The sequence below is a fragment of the Periplaneta americana genome, chromosome 3 (assembly GCF_040183065.1).
Source record: "Periplaneta americana isolate PAMFEO1 chromosome 3, P.americana_PAMFEO1_priV1, whole genome shotgun sequence".
Classification (NCBI taxonomy): Eukaryota; Metazoa; Arthropoda; class Insecta; order Blattodea; family Blattidae; genus Periplaneta; species Periplaneta americana.
The window spans coordinates 196,001,724-196,024,042 of NC_091119.1; the positions used below are offsets into that span (position 1 = coordinate 196,001,724).

Consider the following 22,319-nt stretch of genomic DNA (forward strand, 5'->3'; position numbering starts at 1 on the left):
TAGTGGTCTACTCAAAGGCAGGTCTTTCACTACAAACCCAGCATTCTCAAGTCTTTCCTATTTTCTGCCATCCTCATATGATCCACATATCTTAATGTAGTCTATCATCTGATATCTCCTTCTGCCCCGAACTCTTCTACCGTTCACCATTCCTTCCAGTGCATCCTTCAGTAGGCAGTTTCTTCTCAGCCAGTGATCCAACCAATTCCTTTTTCTCTTTGTGATCGTCGACCTGGTTGGCGAGTTAGTATAGCGCTGGCCTTCTATGCCCAAGGTTGCGGGTTCGATCCTGGGCCAGGTTGATGACATTTAAGTGTGCTTAAATGCGACAGGCTCATGTCAGTAGATTTACTGGCATGTAAAAGAAATCCTGCGGGACAAAATTCCGGCACATCCGGCGACGCTGATATAACCTCTGCAGTTACGAGCGTCGTTAAATAAAACATAACATTTCTTTGTGATCAGTTTCAGCATCATTCTTTCTTCACCCACTCTTTCCAACACAGCTTCTTTTCTTATTCTGTCTGTCCACTTCACACGCTCCATTCTTCTCCATATCCACATTTTAAATGCTTCTATTCGTTTCTCTTCATTTCGTCGTAATGTCCATGTTTCTGCCCCCATACAATGCCACTCCACACAAAGCACTTTACTAGTCTCTTAGGCTATATAATTTAAACAAAATCGCAAAAAAATATGGCATGGAAATATCAACAGAGAAAACCAAAGTATTAACCTCTCGTGTAAAAGAATCTATTCCTAGCAAAATATGTCTCAATGACATTATTGGAAAAAGTAAATTGTTTCAGTTACCTTGGATACTCCATATCTGTATTTGATGATACGGACGTCAATTTATTCATTCATGGTGTTCTGCCCAAGAGCAGGTCTTTTACTGCAAACCCAGCATTTTTCAATCTTTTCTATTTTCTGCCTTCCTCTTAGTCTCCGCATAATATGAACCTTATATCTCAATGATGTGACAACGGTTTTTTTAGTTCGTCTTAGCATTCAACTAGATGTATTGTTTGTTTGTGTTTTTTTTTAATTTTTTAATAACTTTAGATAAGGGCGCAAATAGCCATAGTAGCTGAGGCGCTCCTTTTAAACATCACTAACTATATCTATAGTAATGTCGTCTATCATCTGATATCTTCTTCTGCCCCGAATTCTTCTCCCGTTCACCATTCCTTCCAGTGCATCCTTCAGTAGGCAGTTTCTTCTCAGTCACTGACCCAACCAATTCCCTTTTCCCTTTCTGATCAGTTTCAGTATAATTTTCCTCTTCACCCACTCCTTCCAACACAGCTTTATTTCTTATTCTATCTGTCCACTTTATATGCTCCATTCTTCTCCATATCCACATTTCAAATGCTTCTATTGGCTTCTCTTCGCTTCTTCGTAATGTCCATGTTCCTGCTCCCATACAATGCTACACTCCACACAAAACACTGCACTAGTCTCTTTCTTAGTTCTTTTTCCAGAGGCCCTCAGGAAATGCTCCTTTTTCTATCAAAAGCTTCCTTTGCCATTGCTATCCTCCTTTTTACTTCCCGGCACCAGCTCATGTTACTGCTTCTAGTACACCCCAAGTATTTGAAGCTGTCCACTTGCTCTACTGTCTCATTTAGTATTCGCACGTTTACCTTTTTTATGTTTCTTCCGACAACCATGATCTTCGTCTGGTTTGCATTTATCTTCATCCCTTACTGATCACAGTGCACATTAATTTTTTTCACGCCCTTTGAGTTTTCTTTCTTTTTACAACTGTCCATTTCTCTACTTACTTACTGGCTTTTAAGGAACCCGGAGGTTCATTGCCGCCCTCACATAAGCCCGCCATTGGCCCCTATCCTGAACAAGATTAATCCATTCTCTATCATCATATCCCACCTCCCTCAAATCCATTTTAATATTATCTTCCCATCTACGTCTCGGCCTCCTTAAAGGTCTTTTTCCCTGTGGCCTCCCAACTAACACTCTATATGCATTTCTGGATTCGCCCATACGTGCTACATGCCCTGCCCATCTCAAACGTCTGGATTTAATGTTCCTAATTATGTCAGGTGAAGTATACAATGCGTGCAGTTCTGTGTTGTGTAACTTTCTCCATCCTCCTGTAACTTCATCCCTCTTAGCCCAAAATATTTTCCTAAGCACCTTATTCTCAAAGACCTCAATCTCTATTCCTCTCTCAAAGTGAGAGTCCAAGTTTCACAACCTTTACAGAACAACCGGTAATATAACTGTTTTATAAATTCTCTATTATTGCTATATAATTTCACGCTTTTGAGTAGCGCTCTCTGTTACGGGAGTTGTGATATTATATTATATGCATGGTCTTGCATTGTTGTATTATCTTTATTGAGATGTTCGACTCTAAATCGTCCTATAATATGATTTCCCGTTCCCTTCTTATAGATTCGTAACCTATCATACAAAATTCTTTTGTGCGAGATCGTGCGTATTTGCTTGGTTTCCGCACAAAAACAATCCGCGGAAAGTCTAAAATTCCACATTCAGTATTCCCAACCTAACACACATAACAATTTCCCTCTTCTTACCGCTTAAGTGACATATTGATTTTACTGCTTTAGGATTTTAACACATTATTTTTAGAGTCGTTCAATCCTAGTAATAATTATAAATTGGAAACTTACCACTGCAATTTCGCCTGAATTGCACTATTAATTATTGTTTTTAAATATTTGCAAAAATTAAGTAAACTCTACAACTCCACTAAAGTGACTCTGAATAACTGCACAAATGTAACAATTAATTTCAATGTGCAGAATTAGATGTCAAAGATATTTTCCATTTCTAAACATCTCCTTGACCGGCAAAATTAAACCTGCCGATGTTATTACATAAATAATACTTTTATATAAATAATATTGTTAAAATATTAAAATGAAAAATAAATCATTACATAACCTTAGCGTTTGTTTTAAGCTCGCATTTATAGACTGGGGAATAAAAAAGACAGACGTATATCACGGCCTGCTGGAGTATAGTAAACACGAAAACATTTTAAAGCAACAATGTTGAAGATAGATATTTTTGTTTTGCAAATTTGCCGTCATTGAACAGAAACCAAGATGGAGATTTCATTGCAACTAATTAGAAATTCCTCTTTCAGGTATGTAATAAACGATCTTCGCACAAAATAATGTACGATACACGAGCGGTATGTTTTCTTTCAATTCTCGGAAATTAAAAAAGCTCAACTACGTTTCGCTTTTTCAAACTTTTCCTCGAACATGAAAACTTCAACATACCGCTCTTGTAACGTATATTACTATTTCCCCTCCTGTCTGTTGTTTTCTCGGTGTACAATTTCTGCGTCATAATGACGTAGTAAAACAGCCAATGTTTGCAACCCTTGTAATAGCAGTACATTTCATTTCCAATCGCATGTATCGTGTTACTTTCTGGTAATTGCAGGTGTTGTACTGTTAGATCAGTCAATTTATAATAATTATCTTTTCAACGTATATATCCCTGTTGGCACGAAATATCGCCTGACTACTGAGCTACACATAATGATTTTTCTAAAACTGCTTCTACAAACTTCCTTGCTTACAGAATATGAATTGTAACTCCTGACCGCAGACATCTTCATTCCCATTAACAGAACTGTGTCAACGCATAGTTTACAGAAATAGATGCGCATCCAGCTGATAACGGTTTTGTGTATGTTGCATTTATTATGTTAGACCGTTCTGATGTTATCTTATGGCTGTAAAGCGCTTTGGCAGAGTCACTTTGACAAAAAAAAGGTCACGATCGAAGAAAGCATTATGTTAGTGCGACCAGTTCCTTTTCACAGGGTTTGAAGCGTAGTTTTAAAATAACCTGGATTGTAGGCCTTTATTTGTTTGTTAGTTTCTTTGTTTATTTATTTAAACCATAAATCTCCTACACTGCCGTTCAAATAACCCCCAAAAGACCTGTCTGCGAGTAGCAAACATAATTATCTTTCCTGCATAAATGTCCAGTATTGTTTCTTACATTGATGTTATTACTAGAGATGAACAACGATCGAAAAAACAAGACTAACAGCTTCCGCAAGGTCGAAAACCCGCACGACAATGTTGTATTATTTCGCGTCCTTGACGTCAAGACTGGTTGTGAGTCTCCCGAGACTCGATATTGTGATTAAGTCCCGAAGTTTTACCATTGGTTTTGCAAAAAAAAAAAAAAAAAAAAAAAATTCAGACAATTTTACTGAAAAATTGCGCAAAACATTTCATTTTGAAATATTCAAATTTTTCAAAATATTTTTGTTAATAAATCGGAAACTAATTGACTGACAAAAATGAAACTTCAGCACATCATTTTCTGTCTCACCGTGATAATTTATGTGCGAAAATCAAGAACGTAGCTTGAAAAATGCATAAAATATAAATTTCACCAATAACCCCCCTTAGGGGTATATGTATGTGAACGACTACAAATATTATCAGAAAATGCAGGCTCTAAATTTCTAAAATTTTATAAGGAAATGAACTCATAATTAGACAAAAATTACAAGGTACCACAACAAGACTTATTAGAACTTAAATATCTGATAAAAATATAAAAAAGGTTACTAATAATATTTTTAGAATTCACTTTTTACTTTAAATTAAATTTTCTGAAATTTGAAAATTTTCACACATATTATTTCATAACTCCACAACCATTAGAGATAGAATTCTAAAATTTTGTACAATAATTTTACATGCATTTATGCAAAAGGCAGACTAAAATAATGCCCATTTCTTTGAAAATAGAAAAATTAGGTCACAAAATATTACGTAAATTTTAATATACTTTATATAGGACAAATAAAAATTTAATTATTGTATTAAAATAAACAACTCTACATATCTGAGAATAGTCTATTTTTCAGAAATAATTGTTGGATACATGCAGGAAAAATATTAAACATGTCTGAGAGACCATAAAAATGTTATGGTTACCAAGTGATGTAGCTGCAATTTTTTTTTCATACTTTGATGAAACTAGTTTCAAAAATATTATTAGTAGCCTTTTTCATACTTTATTCAGATAGCTATTTAAGTTCAAATTTTAGAAATTTAGAGCCTGCATTTACTGATAATACTTGTGGTCGTTCACGTACGTATACCCTTAACACTGGTAATATAGGGCCTATGATCACACCTTAAAATAAGCGAGAAATCCCTCAGTCCCTTTCGAGGCAAAACATCCTTACTCCGATAGATTAATCCCTCAATTTGGCAACACTGCATGCGAACTGAACTGCTTGAAAACATGCAGGACGTGAGGGCTTGCGACACTCATTCTTTTATTATAAGTTATCTCTAAACTTACTCATTCTTTTGTTTAATAAGTTTGTATTGCCATTGTTATGCTGGTATTTCCTTTCAGATACCAGATGTCCAAATGCAATTGTCCTAGGCCTATATACTGAACGCACATTTTAATATATACGATGACGGCTGCACTGTTATCTATTCCGTCATCTGTTTTGTTGAATTTATTCACATTATTAAATCCGACGTAATTTTTGGGACACATGTAGCATATACAATGACGACGACAATGCTGATGATTAGGGAGCGGATTTTTATGTACTAAAAATTTAAATATATTTATTTTTATGTGCTAAAAAGTACGAAAATATTTGCTAAAATAAAAAATATATTCTTTTTTAAATATGACAAAAATACCTTACTTAGCTTGAAAAAAAAATGTTACTAGGTACTCACCAACCACACTTGAGTGCTATTAGTTGGCCGAGAATTGCAGTGAACGACAAAGATCATCTCCAAATTCTCCATCACAAATGCATGCCGATTATCTCTGAACAACGACTTATACTGTGAAACGATCTTTCCACATCACAGGACGTCAGATGTGCATATTTAAAGAGAGGAATGTCACGAACACAAACACAATCAATTTCACCTACAGGCACACCCTCCAATACTTGAGCAACTTTACACATTTTTTTATATCCACTATTTTTCCCAAACACATTCTGGAATTTGTCCCTTAGTACTTGTACTTCTGAACCTGATAGCGAGTCTAGTTTAATTTCCACGGCACGCACCTCCCTGTTTCAGACAACAGGTTTTTGGATGTTTCGAGTTTTTTTTATGGTGTCACACAAAAAGCTTAGATTTGCTAATAGGAAAGCCAAATCGTTTTTCAAATAACTTTCCTTCAGTATAACTTGAAGGATATCGAGTGACGAAGCCCGATAACAGGGAATCACAAAAAGATATATTGCCTTACTTGATAGACATGAGCGAGAGGCGAGAGATTTGTTTAAATTAAATAATGTTCATACCCGAGCTCTTATCTGTTGTGTTTCACAAAAAAAGCGTGGAATGAAATTATCTTCAGCAACAATAAACATTCCCAATTATGTGTTGCAAGATCTCTCCTCTTTGTCCATGTTAATTTATTCTCTAATAATAACACTGATATGCTGCCTAGCAGTTCTCAGAACTTCAGGCGAAACTATTACGAAAATGGATCACGGATACACCACACAGCGCTTAGAAACACGAAGCAATCAAGAATTCTTAAAAAAGATAACGTACTTCTGAGTGATATAATTGATTTAGTTTTAAAATATTTAAAAGTTCTTGTAAAAAATTATTTAAGTAAAAAAACTCTAAGATTTATGTGTTTATAAAAGATTTCCTGAAAATATGTATTTACATAATTTTTTTGTGAAAATATGTGTTTTTATGTGAAATAAAATTCGGGTGTGAAACTTGAAACTTCATGTTCGGAATTTTTAAGTTTGTTAATTGTGTTTTACCACACGCAAAAAAGAATATTTAATTACATAGGAATCCGCTCCTTCCTGATGATGATTCAGCAGCAGATTCTATGTATTTCTTACTGAACTGACCCGGAAATGAGAGCAACAAATGAAACGCGAGGCATGAGCTGCATCGAGCTGTGTTACCGTTATCAAGCTGTGAGATCGGCCAGGAGATTGTTCAGGGTCCGTGAACCCGGGGGAAGTCACTTACCATTCACTACTTTGGGAAACAGGGATTAATTCAACGCACGTCACTGTGTGTGTAAGTGCGTGTGTGTGTAAGGTCGCGTGCTGAATCTTCAGGCTGTTGCCACATGCAATTCTCTACGAACTGAATTTATTTCTTCAGCAAGAAGTTTAATAGCCGTACTAGTGTGTGTGTGTGTGTGTGTGTGTGTGTGTGTGTGTGTGTGTATACTAGCCACGAGGGAGGTTTCTGAAGGCTATGAAAACCAGGTACGACTTTCGCACTCTCTTTTCGTAAGGTGAGTTACTTCTTTGTAGGAAATATAATTCTAACAAAAATGAAAGTGGAAAGTTGATTTCTCTTCACGATCTAATAGATTGCACTTATTTTTAATTATAGATTTAAGGGTTTTATAGATGTATCGTTGTCAAACTCTTATTACGGTTCAAAGGCGTTTTCTTTCAGCGAGGAAAAAACCTAATAAAAACTATCTTCACAACTACTACTCACGATTTAGATCTCGGCTTCCTTATTCAGTACTCCTAATCAAAGGTTTTTTTCCGTCTGTAACATTTTGCTTTATACTCCGTTATTAGTAAAAAATATATAGGTCTATAGCACGTCCAACTACTGAAATTCACACTGGAAAGTCTTCGCTAAATTTTATTTATTAACTTCGTTGACAACTACTTTTCACGAACATTTCTCTATGTTTATAAACGAGATCACATGTTTATTAACTCTTCTGTGATGCTAATGAAATAATTTTCTGTTATTATTTAAAAATTCGCTCGTTTAGTGACCCTTCTCTCATGCTCACGAACAAATCCTTGAACTTTATTTAAAAATTTACGCGTTTATTCATTCTTATGCTATGCTCTGAACAAATTCTCGATGTTCCATTAAGAAGTATACGTGTTTATTGGCACTTGATAATGCTCGTGAAAAAATTCTCTGTCTTCATTTAAAATGTCATGTGTTTATTACTTCTGTTATGACCTCGAACAAATTCTCAATGTTTTAATAAAAAGTTAACGTGTTTATTGACATTTCTCTCGTGTTCATCAACAAGTCTCGATGTTTATTTTAAAAGTCACGTGTTTATAAATTCTCTGCTATGCTTATGAAAAAATTCTAGATGTTTAATTAAAAAGTATACGTGTTTATTGACCACTAATGAACAAATTTTCGACCCTTATTTTAAAAGTCACGTGTTTATTAATTTTCTGCTATGCTGATGAACAAATTCTCGATGTTTAATTAAAAGTCTACGTGTTTATTGACACTTACGAACAAATTCGCGATCTTTATTTTAAGTCAAGTGTTTATCAATCCTCCGTTATGCTGATGAACAAATTCTCGATGTTTAATTAAAAGTCTACGTGTTTATTAATTCTCTGCTATGCTTATGAACAAATTCTCGATGTTTGATTAAAAAGTCTACGTGTTTATCCATTCTCTGCTATGCTTATGAACAAATTCTCGATGTTTAATTAAAAAGTCTACGGGCCGTATTCATAGACATTTTTAGCGCTGGCTTTCGGTGGATGATTAGCGTTTTTCGTACCGTATTCATAAACCAGTGTTAGCGATAGGATATGATTTGAATTCTGTACAAGTAACCAGTGGATAGCCGGGGCTAGCTTAGTACGCTCGTAGCGCGTGCTGCGAAATGACTATGAATAGCACCCTTAGTGTTTATCAATTCTCTGCTATGCTTATGAACAAATTCTCGATGTTTAATTAAAAATCTACGTGTTTATTGACACTCTACGAACAAATTCTAAATCTTTATTTTAAAAGTCACGTGTTTATTAATTCTCTACTATGCTTATGAACAAATTCTCGATGTATAATTAAGAAGTCTACGTGTTTATTGATACTTGCGAACAAATTCTAAACCTTTATTTTAAAAGTAACGTGTTTATCAATTCTCTGCTATGCTTAAGAACAAATTCTCGATGTTTCATTAAAACGTTGACGTGTTTATCGACACTTTTCTTATGCCCATGAACAAATTCTCGACCTTTATTTTAAAGGTGACGTTTTTGTCAATTGAAGGGGTGAGAATAAGATAATCCAAAGCTACACTTTTAACAAAAATCGTTTTTTGTGCGAATTCATTTCTTACACATATGGGGAAGTTACTAGTAACTTAATTTCATTGGACTCTAAACTTTTAATACGCTCTCCTGTAAAATTTGGTATGTGTGGCTTAGGACTATATCATTTTCACCTCATCAATTTTCTGCTATGCTTATGAACAAATTCTCGATGTTCCGTTAAAAAGTCGACGTCTTTATTCACACCTCTCATACTCGATCAACAAATTCTCGATGTTTATTTAAAAATTCACGTGTTTATTAATTCTTCTACTATGCTCATGAAAAAATTCTCGATGTTTATTTAAAAAGTCAACGTGTTGATTGACACTTCTCATACACATGAAACATACTAACAAGTCTCTTGTTCAAGTAACTTGTTTTTGTAACTGTTGTGTGCCGATAAGCTCTTTACTTGGACAGATACTGCCCCTTTCAATTGGCTAAAACATGTGTACGAGCAATAGAACAACTGAAATTGCACGATTTATTCTACATTTTATAACATAAATACTTATAGTGTATAATGTAATATGTACACACTAAGCATCTTGACAGCCTCTTATTACTAGAGTTTGTTTACTATCGATGCTTCACCCGTCCTTGCAATTCTTATCTTCCTCCTCTTTTCTCTGGTATTGCTTAGCCTCTACTCTTCAGGGTATTTCCTCTTGTTTTTGATCTCTCAGAAGAGGATGAATGTTATCGCGAATATTAACTGGGGCAATCCCTTCATTGTGAAACTTTTTAATCCATGTCGCAGACTTCTATCTCGCGCCTTTCTTATCTCAACGTCACTTTAATTTACGAGAGTCTCTCGCCAAATTAAGCAAAATTGCGAATTTAATAAGTTTTAAAACGAATTAGTTCCTGATTACATTGAATCTAAATTTCAACATTATTCACCCCACAGATACGTGTTCAAAAACGTGTATGCGAACTTTCTTGTCACGTCTAATTATTCGTAATTGGGATTCGTTACCTAAGTCGTACTTTCTGAAACATAGTCACTAGTAAATTTATACACAAACACTTTCCACAATTTTCCTTTCCCTTTAAATTACTGATGCATAACACAATTAACAGAACATTTTACCTGAATATATAATATACTTGATGCAACTTTAAATGCAATCTTACTTTCAGACGATGAAGCAAGCTATTTTTAATACATCAGAAGACGACCTTCAGATGGCTGCTTGTTATTTTGAAAACATTGGAAAAGAATAATTTATTTTTTCTACGGCCGGGGGGTTAACGTCGGTTTCTAGGTTACCAAAATCAGGAGAGAAATATAACATTTGCTCCGTAGGGAAAGAAAGTTGTATTTCTCTTCCTAAGAGAATAAATTATTAACGATGAAACATACCAGTCGTTGTTGATACAGTTTCCTCCCGGTAGCGAAAAATAGTACAAACGAAATACAATTTTTCCCTCTGTACATTTGTAACCACAGAGATGAATCCCTCGTGCTACAGTGATGTAGGCCTACAGCTTAGGAGAGGAAAACTTGCCGATCGAACAAATTCTATCTCCTAATCACAATACTTCGGCTGGACAAGGATGATTCACACTAGTAAGCTATGTGCGTCTTACCTTACCGATAACCTATACGTAATGTATCTCTAACGAAGCAGTTTAACGTTTATGTATTCGTAACAACAGTTCAGATTCACGTAGCGAAATTTATTCTCTTCTTTACGTACCTAATCATATTGCAGTTTTTCATCACGTAGCAACATTGAAACGCTTTCTAACTCACTGATATTAAACCTCTTTCAACGTAGCGACATTAAAGCGCCTTTCATCGAACTGACATTAAAGCTCGTTCTCTCTTAGCCCGATTGAATCTCTTTATGAAGTAGCGAAATTGGCGTCTTTTTCCACGTAGTTGCATTGAAGTTCCATCGTAGGATCGTTAAAATACCTTTTAACATAACGACATTAGAGCGCCTTTTATTGAAGCGACATTAAACCTCGATCTCTCGTAGCGCGATTGAAGCTCTTTATGAACTAGCAAAAGTGGAACCTTTTTCCACGTATAGTCTCATTGAAGTTCCATCATAGCAACATTAAAGCGCCTTTTGTCGAAGCGATATTAAAAGTCGATTTCTCGTAGCGTGATTGAAGCTCTTTATCAATCAGCAAAATTGGAGCCTTTTTCCACGTAGTCCCATTGAAGTTGCATTATTGCTACATTAAAGCGCCTTTCATCGAAGCAACATTAAACCTCGATCTCTCGTAGCGCGATTGAACTCTTTGTGAACTAGCAAAAGTGGAACCTTTTTCCACGTAGTCTCATTGAAGTTCCATCGTAGCGAAGTTAAGCGCCTTTCATCGAAGCAACATTAAACCTCGATCTCTCGTAGCGCGTTTGAAGCTCTTTATCAATTAGCAAAATTGAAGCCTTTTTCCACATAGTCTCATTGAAGTTCCATCTTAGCGAAGTTAAAGCGCCTTTCATCGTAGCGACATTAAACCTCGATCTCTCGTAGCGCGATTGAAGCTCTCTATCAATTAGCAAAATTGGAGCATTTTTCCACATAGTCTCATTGAAGTTCCATCGTAGCGAATTTAAAGCGCCTTTCATCATAGCGACATTAAAGCTCTTTATCAATTAGACAAATTGGAGCCTCATTGAAGTTCCATCGTAGCTACATTAAAGCGCCTTTCATCGAAGCGACATTTTACCTCGATCTCTCGTAGCGCCATTGAAGCTCTTTATGAATTAGAAAAATTGGAGCCTTTTTCCCCGTAGTCTCATTGAAGTTCCATCGTAGCTACATTAAAGCGCCTTTCATCGAAGCGACATTTTACCTCGATCTCTCGTAGCGCGGTTGAAGCTCTTTATGAATTAGCAAAATTGGAGCCTTTTTCCGCGTACTCTCATTGAAGTTCCGTCGTAGCGACATTAAAGCGCCTTTCATTGAAGCTATATTAAACCTCAATCTCTCGTAGCGCGGTTGAAGCTCTTTATGAAGTAGCAAAATTGGAGCCTTTTTCCGCGTACTCTCATTGAAGTTCCGTCGTAGCGACATTAAAGCGCCTTTCATTGAAGCTATATTAAACCTCAATCTCTCGTAGCGCGGTTGAAGCTCTTTATGAAGTAGCAAAATTGGAGCCTTTTTCCGCGTACTCTCATTGAAGTTCCGTCGTAGCGACATTAAAGCGCCTTTCATTGAAGCTATATTAAACCTCAATCTCTCGTAGCGCGGTTGAAGCTCTTTATGAAGTAGCAAAATTGGAGCCTTTTTCCGCGTACTCTCATTGAAGTTCCGTCGTAGCGACATTAAAGCGCCTTTCATTGAAGCTATATTAAACCTCAATCTCTCGTAGCGCGGTTGAAGCTCTTTATGAATTAGCAAAATTGGAGCCTTTTTCCGCGTACTCTCATTGAAGTTCCGTCGTAGCGACATTAAAGCGCCTTTCATTGAAGCTATATTAAACCTCAATCTCTCGTAGCGCGGTTGAAGCTCTTTATGAAGTAGCAAAATTGGAGCCTTTTTCCGCGTACTCTCATTGAAGTTCCGTCGTAGCGACATTAAAGCGCCTTTCATTGAAGCTATATTAAACCTCAATCTCTCGTAGCGCGGTTGAAGCTCTTTATGAATTAGCAAAATTGGAGCCTTTTTCCGCGTACTCTCATTGAAGTTCCGTCGTAGCGACATTAAAGCGCCTTTCATTGAAGCTATATTAAACCTCAATCTCTCGTAGCGCGGTTGAAGCTCTTTATGAAGTAGCAAAATTGGAGCCTTTTTCCGCGTACTCTCATTGAAGTTCCGTCGTAGCGACATTAAAGCGCCTTTCATTGAAGCTATATTAAACCTCAATCTCTCGTAGCGCGGTTGAAGCTCTTTATGAAGTAGCAAAATTGGAGCCTTTTTCCGCGTACTCTCATTGAAGTTCCGTCGTAGCGACATTAAAGCGCCTTTCATTGAAGCTATATTAAACCTCAATCTCTCGTAGCGCGGTTGAAGCTCTTTATGAAGTAGCAAAATTGGAGCCTTTTTCCGCGTACTCTCATTGAAGTTCCGTCGTAGCGACATTAAAGCGCCTTTCATTGAAGCTATATTAAACCTCAATCTCTCGTAGCGCGGTTGAAGCTCTTTATGAATTAGCAAAATTGGAGCCTTTTTCCGCGTACTCTCATTGAAGTTCCGTCGTAGCGACATTAAAGCGCCTTTCATTGAAGCTATATTAAACCTCAATCTCTCGTAGCGCGGTTGAAGCTCTTTATGAAGTAGCAAAATTGGAGCCTTTTTCCGCGTACTCTCATTGAAGTTCCGTCGTAGCGACATTAAAGCGCCTTTCATTGAAGCTATATTAAACCTCAATCTCTCGTAGCGCGGTTGAAGCTCTTTATGAAGTAGCAAAATTGGAGCCTTTTTCCGCGTACTCTCATTGAAGTTCCGTCGTAGCGACATTAAAGCGCCTTTCATTGAAGCTATATTAAACCTCAATCTCTCGTAGCGCGGTTGAAGCTCTTTATGAAGTAGCAAAATTGGAGCCTTTTTCCGCGTACTCTCATTGAAGTTCCGTCGTAGCGACATTAAAGCGCCTTTCATTGAAGCTATATTAAACCTCAATCTCTCGTAGCGCGGTTGAAGCTCTTTATGAATTAGCAAAATTGGAGCCTTTTTCCGCGTACTCTCATTGAAGTTCCGTCGTAGCGACATTAAAGCGCCTTTCATTGAAGCTATATTAAACCTCAATCTCTCGTAGCGCGGTTGAAGCTCTTTATGAAGTAGCAAAATTGGAGCCTTTTTCCGCGTACTCTCATTGAAGTTCCGTCGTAGCGACATTAAAGCGCCTTTCATTGAAGCTATATTAAACCTCAATCTCTCGTAGCGCGGTTGAAGCTCTTTATGAATTAGCAAAATTGGAGCCTTTTTCCGCGTACTCTCATTGAAGTTCCGTCGTAGCGACATTAAAGCGCCTTTCATTGAAGCTATATTAAACCTCAATCTCTCGTAGCGCGGTTGAAGCTCTTTATGAAGTAGCAAAATTGGAGCCTTTTTCCGCGTACTCTCATTGAAGTTCCATCGTAGCGACGTTAAAGCGCCTTTCATCGAAGCGACATTAAACCTCGATCTCTCGTAGCGCGGTTGAAGCTCTTTATGAACTAGCAAAAGTGGAACCTTTTCCCACGTAGTCTCATTGAAGTTCCATCGTAGCGACGTTAAAGCGCCTTTCATCGAAACGACATTAAACCTCGATCTCTCGTAGCGCGGTTGAAGCTCTTTATCAATTAGCGAAATTGGAGCCTTTTTCCGCCTACTCTCATTGAAGTTCCATCGTAGCGACGTTAAAGCGCCTTTCATCGAAGCGACATTAAGGCCCAATTGTATAAAACTCCCTGACTAAAGATCAACTTTGATAGTAGATCGAAAAGTGAACCGAGTTCAGACACTTCTTCTATTGTATAAAACTTTTCTGCGATCAAATTACCTTGGTTCAAATGCAATCTAAGTTCACGTGAAAAGGATCTGGCAACATCGCATAAACAGGTGAAATACGTGATGCGCGGACCATGTTATACAGGTTTGTTCAGTGTCGCCAATCTAGCGACTTTAACTCTTTTTCAACAACAATTTCTTTTAACTTTTATATTGCTTAAATAGGGATTTAGTGACCTTTTTAGCACCCCAATAGTGACAGAATTTAATCTTTCTTTGCTGATAATGAGAAATCTAGCGACTTTACAACTACTTTTTGGCGACTTTCCGTATACTCTGTTGGAGACACTGGTTTTTTGTCCAATGTAAATAATGGCGGACAATAAGAAAAAGGTTGACTGCTCTCCGAGTTGTTAACATGTTATGGTGTTTGATACTGCTAAACATAATAAAGCTTTATAAAACGACAATTTTCGTTTAGTAATACAGTAAATTGAAAATTTATGAATGTACCTATCATATCCATTAATAATTAATGACTGTTATAAACATAATATAATTATAGGTTATGTTATTTGATACTGCTGAACACGATAGAGCCTTATAAAATATAAGATTGTTTGTGTATTAAGGCAAGAAATTGAAAGAAATATATATAAATGTACCTATCATATCTATTAATATTAATAATAATGGATATTTTATTTGCACAATCTGTCACTCGTATATTTCATGCAGAAAAGAAACTGAACTTGGATCATCTAACTTAATCGGAGAAATTTCTTCAGTCAAAGTTGACTTTAGTTTGAGACAAATTAATCTCAGATTAGACTTTATACAACACAAAATTCCAAGTTCAGCTGAAACAAGGATCAATTTAACCTCTGATCTAAGATTAAATGGTTTATACAATCGGGCCTAAGGGTGCTATTCATAGACATTTCGCAGCACGCGCTACGAACGTACTAAGCTAGCCCCGGCTATCCACTGGTTACTAGTACAGAATTCAAATCATATCCTATCGCTAACACTGGTTTATGAATACGAAAAACGCTGATCATCCACCGGAAGCCCGCGCTAAAAATGTCTGTGAATATGGCCCTAAAGGTCGAACTCTCGTAGTGCGGTTAAAGCTCTTTATCAATCAGCGAAATTGGAGCCTTTTTCCGCGTAGTCTCATTGAAGTTTCATCGTAGCGACATTAAAGCGTCTTTCATCGAAGCGACATTAAAGGTAAGCGTTCACTACATCGTATCGCACTCCTCGTACGAATCGCACGCAACGGATATTTTAAGTGCAGTGCGTTCACTGTAACGGCTTCACCTCATCGCCTCATCGGATTCCCCTATCAGCTGTTTAAAACATGACGTCGTACGATGTTGACATTACTGAAAGTAGAGGAGTTGAGGTTAGGTCTATTAATTACGTCTGTTAGCGAATAAGAATTTGTAATTGCTTCATGCGTCTTAATTGAAGAGGAAGAAACGAAAGAAATATTGGTTACATAATATATTTGCAAGAAACGATTTGATTACTGTAATGGGAACGCCTCAAATTATATAATTCTTCGCAATTTTCTACACGCGAAATAAGTTTTCCGTCTGCCATTTTGGCGTGACACTGAACATGGCACAACATAATAGTAACAGTTGACCAATTAAAATCGATCTATTAAAGAAGGCCATGATCGCACGCATCGGAAAAGTTGCCCGTCCGAGAAACGTGGACGGATTTGCCGATAGGCGATGCGTCCGATACCTGTGTTCCTCTCTCAAAGTGAGAGTCCAAGTTTCACAACCATAAAGAACACCCGGTAGTATAACTGTTTTATAAATTCTAACTTTCAGATTTTTTGACAGCAGATTGGATGATAAAAGCTTCTCAACCGAATAACAGGCATTTCCCATATTTATTCTGTGCTTAATTTCCACCCGAGTATCATTTATATTTGTTACTGTTGCTCCAAGATATTTGAATTTTTCCACCTCTTCAAAGGATGAATTTTAAATTATTATTATTATTATTATTATTATTATTATTATTATTATTATTATTATTATATGTGTGTATTTATTCACACTATAAGTGCATACATACCCGGGACAGTAGCAACTAATTACACTCAATAATGACAATTAACAATAAATTAATAATAATACTAATAATAATAATTAATATTATCATTATTAATTTTATTACTTCAAATTTTTTTACTATTGAATGCTAATTGCGTCACCCCCCCCCCAATGGCGTGGTATTTTTTTAGTTGGTTATTTAACGACGCTGTATCAACTACTAGGTTATTTAGTGTCGATGGAATTGGTGATAGCGAGATGATATTTGGCGAGATGAAGCCGACGATTCGCCATAGATTGCCTTATGGTTTGGGGAAAACCTCGGAAAAAACCCAACCAGGTAATCAGCTCAAGCGGGAATCGAACCCGCGCCCGAATGCAACTACGGATCGGCAAGCAAGCGCCTTAGCAGACAGAGCTACGCCGGTGGCTAAAATGGCGTGGTAATTTGTGATTATTACAGTGGTACTTCATTTCAAGACTTGAGAACTTCTCAGTAGATTAGAAAACCTTCGAGGTTGCCAGTCTCTGTTTCCTAAACCATGACAAAGAAGAAGAAAGAACGTGAGATAAATACAGTGTCACAATTTGTCTTCAAAAAAAGGGGGAAGAAATAGGCTATGGACAATTTTAGTATGACTTTTATGATTATGTACGATGAAGTAATTTATATCTGAGGTATACAATTTCCATCGGAATTTTAAATAAACAATTATTGGCGAAAATTAATTAAAAAATTCACATTAAAAATCACTTCCCGATGTCGAAAACAGCCTCCTGTCTGTATACTGAAAACAGAGCGTTATGGAAACGTTTTTCTCACGATCATCAGGTGGTTCCGTTTGAGCGGTAATGGAAAAGTCACGAAGCTAGATTGCCGATGCAAATTGCGATCACCACACTGTGCTGAAGAGCGATGTCTGCTGGCGACGGATTGTAATTAATTTTCGCCTTTCAATCTATCATATGTTCACATTTTATGAATAGTGTGAGTTTTTATACGTCTGAACAAGGAGTAGTTTTGTTTTAAAAATGTCCATCTCTTATGTTTTTAATTTTTACCAGAAAATACGGTGTGATGAAGTTTTATTATGCGAGTCCGTTTTGTTGCTCACGTAACGAGAATCAAAACCAGGAACGCGAGGTCAGCATTATTTGGCATGCTATAAATTTACGCTTCGTATATTCTGCAATTACGTATTTCCTTCACACGTACGCAACGCTATCGTTGTCGGAACAAATGGTCTCTGGAATGTGACCTTCCATCTCCAGAATACGAGATTAGTGCACCTGATATAATTCCACAGTAATACAGGGACATCATTTTATTTTTACTAATATTTTTAATATTAACCTGGCTATACCTTTGGGTTAATGGTTGAAAACAGAAAACACCGTTTGCTACCCCTTCCACGAATGGAGTTCGATGATACTGACGTAAAATACAAACAAATCACTTTACTAGGTATAGAGGGGAGAAAAGTAGTTCGTCCATTTACATAAACTAGAAAATGTCGCAAGTTTGAGTTTAATAATTTTCATTAGGTTTTTGTTTAATCAAAATACAGTACAGTATTAACAATAAGTGTTTTTACTCACGAACTGAGCTGTCCATGTGGACGTATTCATTATGCAGTGTATATTATACTGTCTACAGCACATTAGCGTACAATGTAGAGAATGAAGTTAAATTGAAAAATAATTATAATATGGATATTTAAACACATTTTTTTAAATGTAGGCCGTTCATTTCGATACAGGCTTCAGTTCCAATGTGAACATTATCGCACTATAGACTATTGCATCTAATTCCTATTACCAGTTTCGTCCTTCGTACTAGTAAATCATGCTGAACTAATTCTGTACCTGGTCTGTAAAAGAGTACCTTACGTACTGTAAATTCAATCTTCACTTCTGCCCGATCCGAAAAGATAAAATTACTCAGACATGCTATCTACTGTCCGTTCAAGTAGTTATGTCGCAGGATCGTAGAAAGAGGGGAAATCACGTGACAGTTGCGATACAGTCTTCAGTTCTTTTGTGCATATTATCGCACTATAGACTACTGCATCTAATTCCAATTGCCAGTTTCGTCCTTCGTACTAGTAACTCATGTTGAAATAATTCTGTACCTACTCTACGTACTGTAAATTCAATCTTCACTTCTGCCCGACCCACACAGATAAAATTACTCAGACATGCTATCTACTGTCCGTCCAAGTGATTATGCCGCAGGATTGTAAAAAGGGGGGAAATCACGTGACAGTTAATTACTTAACGAGGCCCTTTTATTTAAGTTAAATTAAACAGCTGTATAATATTACGTAAACGTCCAATTCCAAACAGAAATTGTTTTCAGAAAAGAGCTAAGACAGTACAGCTTTTACAGATAGACGTGCAGAAGCAGGTGGGGGAAGTTGGGATTCGACGTAGGCAAACGGACAGTACCTGTGCGAAAATATGATTCAATATTGAAAGCTCTTTCGTCACTGGAAAATGCGAACATATTTCTGAAACGCACTATACTCACTAACTCAGTACTATATGCGACCTTGGTTCTGTGTGGAGGACAGTTGGAGCTTCATTAGTAGAAGCGATGGGAGTGAAGTACAACAAAAACTCAGGTACAATAAAAATTGAAGTAAAAATAAAATGATGTCCCTGTATAAGCCTGTGCAGTCTCCATTTAGTGTATTGTGTTACGAAACGTCCGAAGGAAAAGCATTGAAACAAGTTCGGGTTGTCAGAACTAAGAAATAATAAAACAAACGAAGTGGCAATTAGTAAGAATCATGTAGGGCCTAAGTGTAGTTCCTAAAATGCTAATTTGGCCGTCTCTTCAGTGTTGCCAACTAATACCAGATATAACCGAAGTGAGTAAAGTTCCAATGCCGTGTACTGAAATAATAATAATAATAATAATAATAATAATAATAATAATAATAATAATAATAATAATAAATCAATCAATCAATCAATCAATCAATTTAGGGCATTTCAAAACCTAAGAGCTTTTTAGCCCCATTCACGATATATCGCCATTCGTCTCTGTTCTCTGCATCTTCTTGTCGTCCTCCCACTGTACAAAGATTATCATATACTTGGTCCTGACAACGGAGACGAGGTCTACCAAGAGATCTCGTACATCTTGGAGAATAGTCGAAAGCTTTTCGTAAAAGTGAGTCTTCATCACGCCGTGGAACGTATCCAAGCCAACGTAGTCTTCGACTTTTTATTAAGGCTATTATAAATACCCCTTAGTGCCCTGTTCTTCAAAATTCTCTATGTGTTATTTTCTTGAATGGGACCAAAAATCTTCTTCAAGATTTTGTTCTCAAAAGTAAAACGGGATTTTGTTGTTGTAATTTTTTTTAATATCAGAGTTTCACAGCAATATAGGAGAGTTGGTAGGATTATTGTTTTATAGCATCTTAATATTGATAATCTAGAAAGGAGTTTGGAACTAAGCAATTTATGAAGGGAGTAGTAACACTTATTTGCCGTAACGAGTCTATTTTAAATTTCTTTCCCAAAAAAGCCTGTTTGATTAATTATACTTCCTTACGGCCTTAACTCTGCCAAGTTAAATAAAGCCATTATTATTATTATTATTATTATTATTATTATTATTATTATTAAAGTACAGTAACAACAATAATAATAATGATGATAATGATGATAATGATAATAATAATAATAATAATAATAATAATAATAATAATAATAATAATAATAATAATAATAATAATAATAATAATAATAATAATAATAATAATAATAATAGTGGTGGTGGTAGTAGTAGTTATTCTGATATCAGGCCTTCTCTTCTACTTATAAACAAAAGAAGCTGATACAATTTGCATTAATACAAGTTAATAATTACAGACTAATATATTTAAAGAACACTCTAAGATTGATATAGGACAGGTTTGTTGTTGTGCGGAGAAAGGGCGGATTTCAAGATAGTCGATAGTGAAAATGAATGATTTTTTTTTTATTGTAGTAGGTTATTTTACGACGCTTTATCAACATCTAAGTTTATTTAGCGTCTGAATGTGAAGAAGGTGATAATGCCAGTGAAATGAGTCCAGCGTCCAGCACCGAAAGTTACCCAGCATTTGCTCATATTGGGTTGAGGGAAAACCCAGAAAAACCTCAACCAGGTAACTTGCCTCAACCGGGAATCGAACCCGGGCCATCTGGTTTCGCTGCCAGACGCGCTAACAGTTACTCCACAGATGTGGACAAAATGAATGAATGAAATGAAATGAATGAAATGAAATGAAATGAATGAAATGAATGAATGGAATGAATGAAATGAATGAGTGGAATGAATGAATGGAATGAATGAAATGAATGAGTGGAATGAATGGAATGAATGAAATGAATGAGTGGAATGAATGAAATGAATGAGTGGAATGAATGAATGAAATGAATGAGTGGAATGAATGAATGAATGAATGAAATGAAATTAATGAATGGAATGAAATGAAATGAAATTAATGAATGGAATGAAATGAAATGAAATTAATGAATGGAATGAAATGAAATGAAATTAATGAATGGAATGAAATGAAATGAAATTAATGAAATGAAATTAATGAAATGAAATGGAATGAATGAAATGAAATGAAACTAATGAATGCAATGAAATGAAATGAAATTAATGAATGCAATGAAATGAATGAAATGAATGCAATGAAATGAATGAAATGAATGAAATGGAATGAATGAAATGAATGAATGGAATGAATGAATTAAAATGAAATGAATAAAATGAAATAAAATGAAATTAATAAATGATATGAAATTAAAATGAAATGAAATTAATGAATGAATGAAATTAAATGAAATGGAATAATGAATGAAATTTAATGTATGAATGAAATTAAATGAAATGAATGAATGAATGAATGGAATGAATGAAATGGAATGAAATGAATGAATGAATGGAATGAATGGAATGGAATGGAATGAAATGAATGAATGAAATGGAACGAAATGAATGAATGAAATGGAACGAAATGAATGAATGAAATGGAATGAATGAAATGAAATGGAATGAATTGTAATGAATGAATGGAATGTAATGAATGAATGAAATGATAGAGTGAAATGAAATGAAATGGAATGAATGAATGGAATGAAATGAATGTTGTTACTTTAGAAAGGGGTTGAAAAATAACCATAACAAGTTGAGCATTTGTACCCCACGTGTGTGTCTGTTCGTTCACATAAGTCGTAGCAACAGCAGAAGATGGTTAGTCTCGCACTCAGTCAACACCCTCGCGGCACCCCTCGAGGTGGTTGTTGTGGTCGTGGATGTCACAAGAACATGGCGTAAATAGTGAGCCTAGCCCAGGCTGATATAACTAACGCAGTTCGCAGATGCCGTCCTGGCTGTAATGAATCTCACTTTGACTTTTAAGACAGCTCGGAGGGATTGTTGTATGGGATAAAATGAGCGTGCTGTAGATCTTAAGGGCTTATCCCTGAACTTCTGACGCTTCCCCTTCGCAACAGCAAAGTCGTGGAGAATTTGCATTAAGCTCTCCAATAATTCCGCTCTCTCTCCGTTTCCCACCCTTACGAGAAGTGACTTTTGCTTGTCTCTCGGCCCATATAACTATCTCTCTGTCCGACCATCTGCATGAGGAAGAAACTTAGAGGGAGCATCTTCTCCAAGGCAGACATATTTCTACCAGTTGAGTTGTTTCCAGGGTGTGTGCTGAATTCTGGAATAATTGGAACGAG

At 36.1% G+C, this 22,319-nt stretch overlaps 1 protein-coding gene across 4 annotated transcripts in view; it reads left to right on the forward strand.

Annotated features, from left to right (window-relative positions):
• The window catches only part of Oatp26F (Organic anion transporting polypeptide 26F), a 387,249-nt gene that overhangs the window by 54,268 nt on the left and 310,662 nt on the right, over positions 1-22,319 (forward strand). The gene's annotated exons all lie outside the window — the stretch shown is intronic.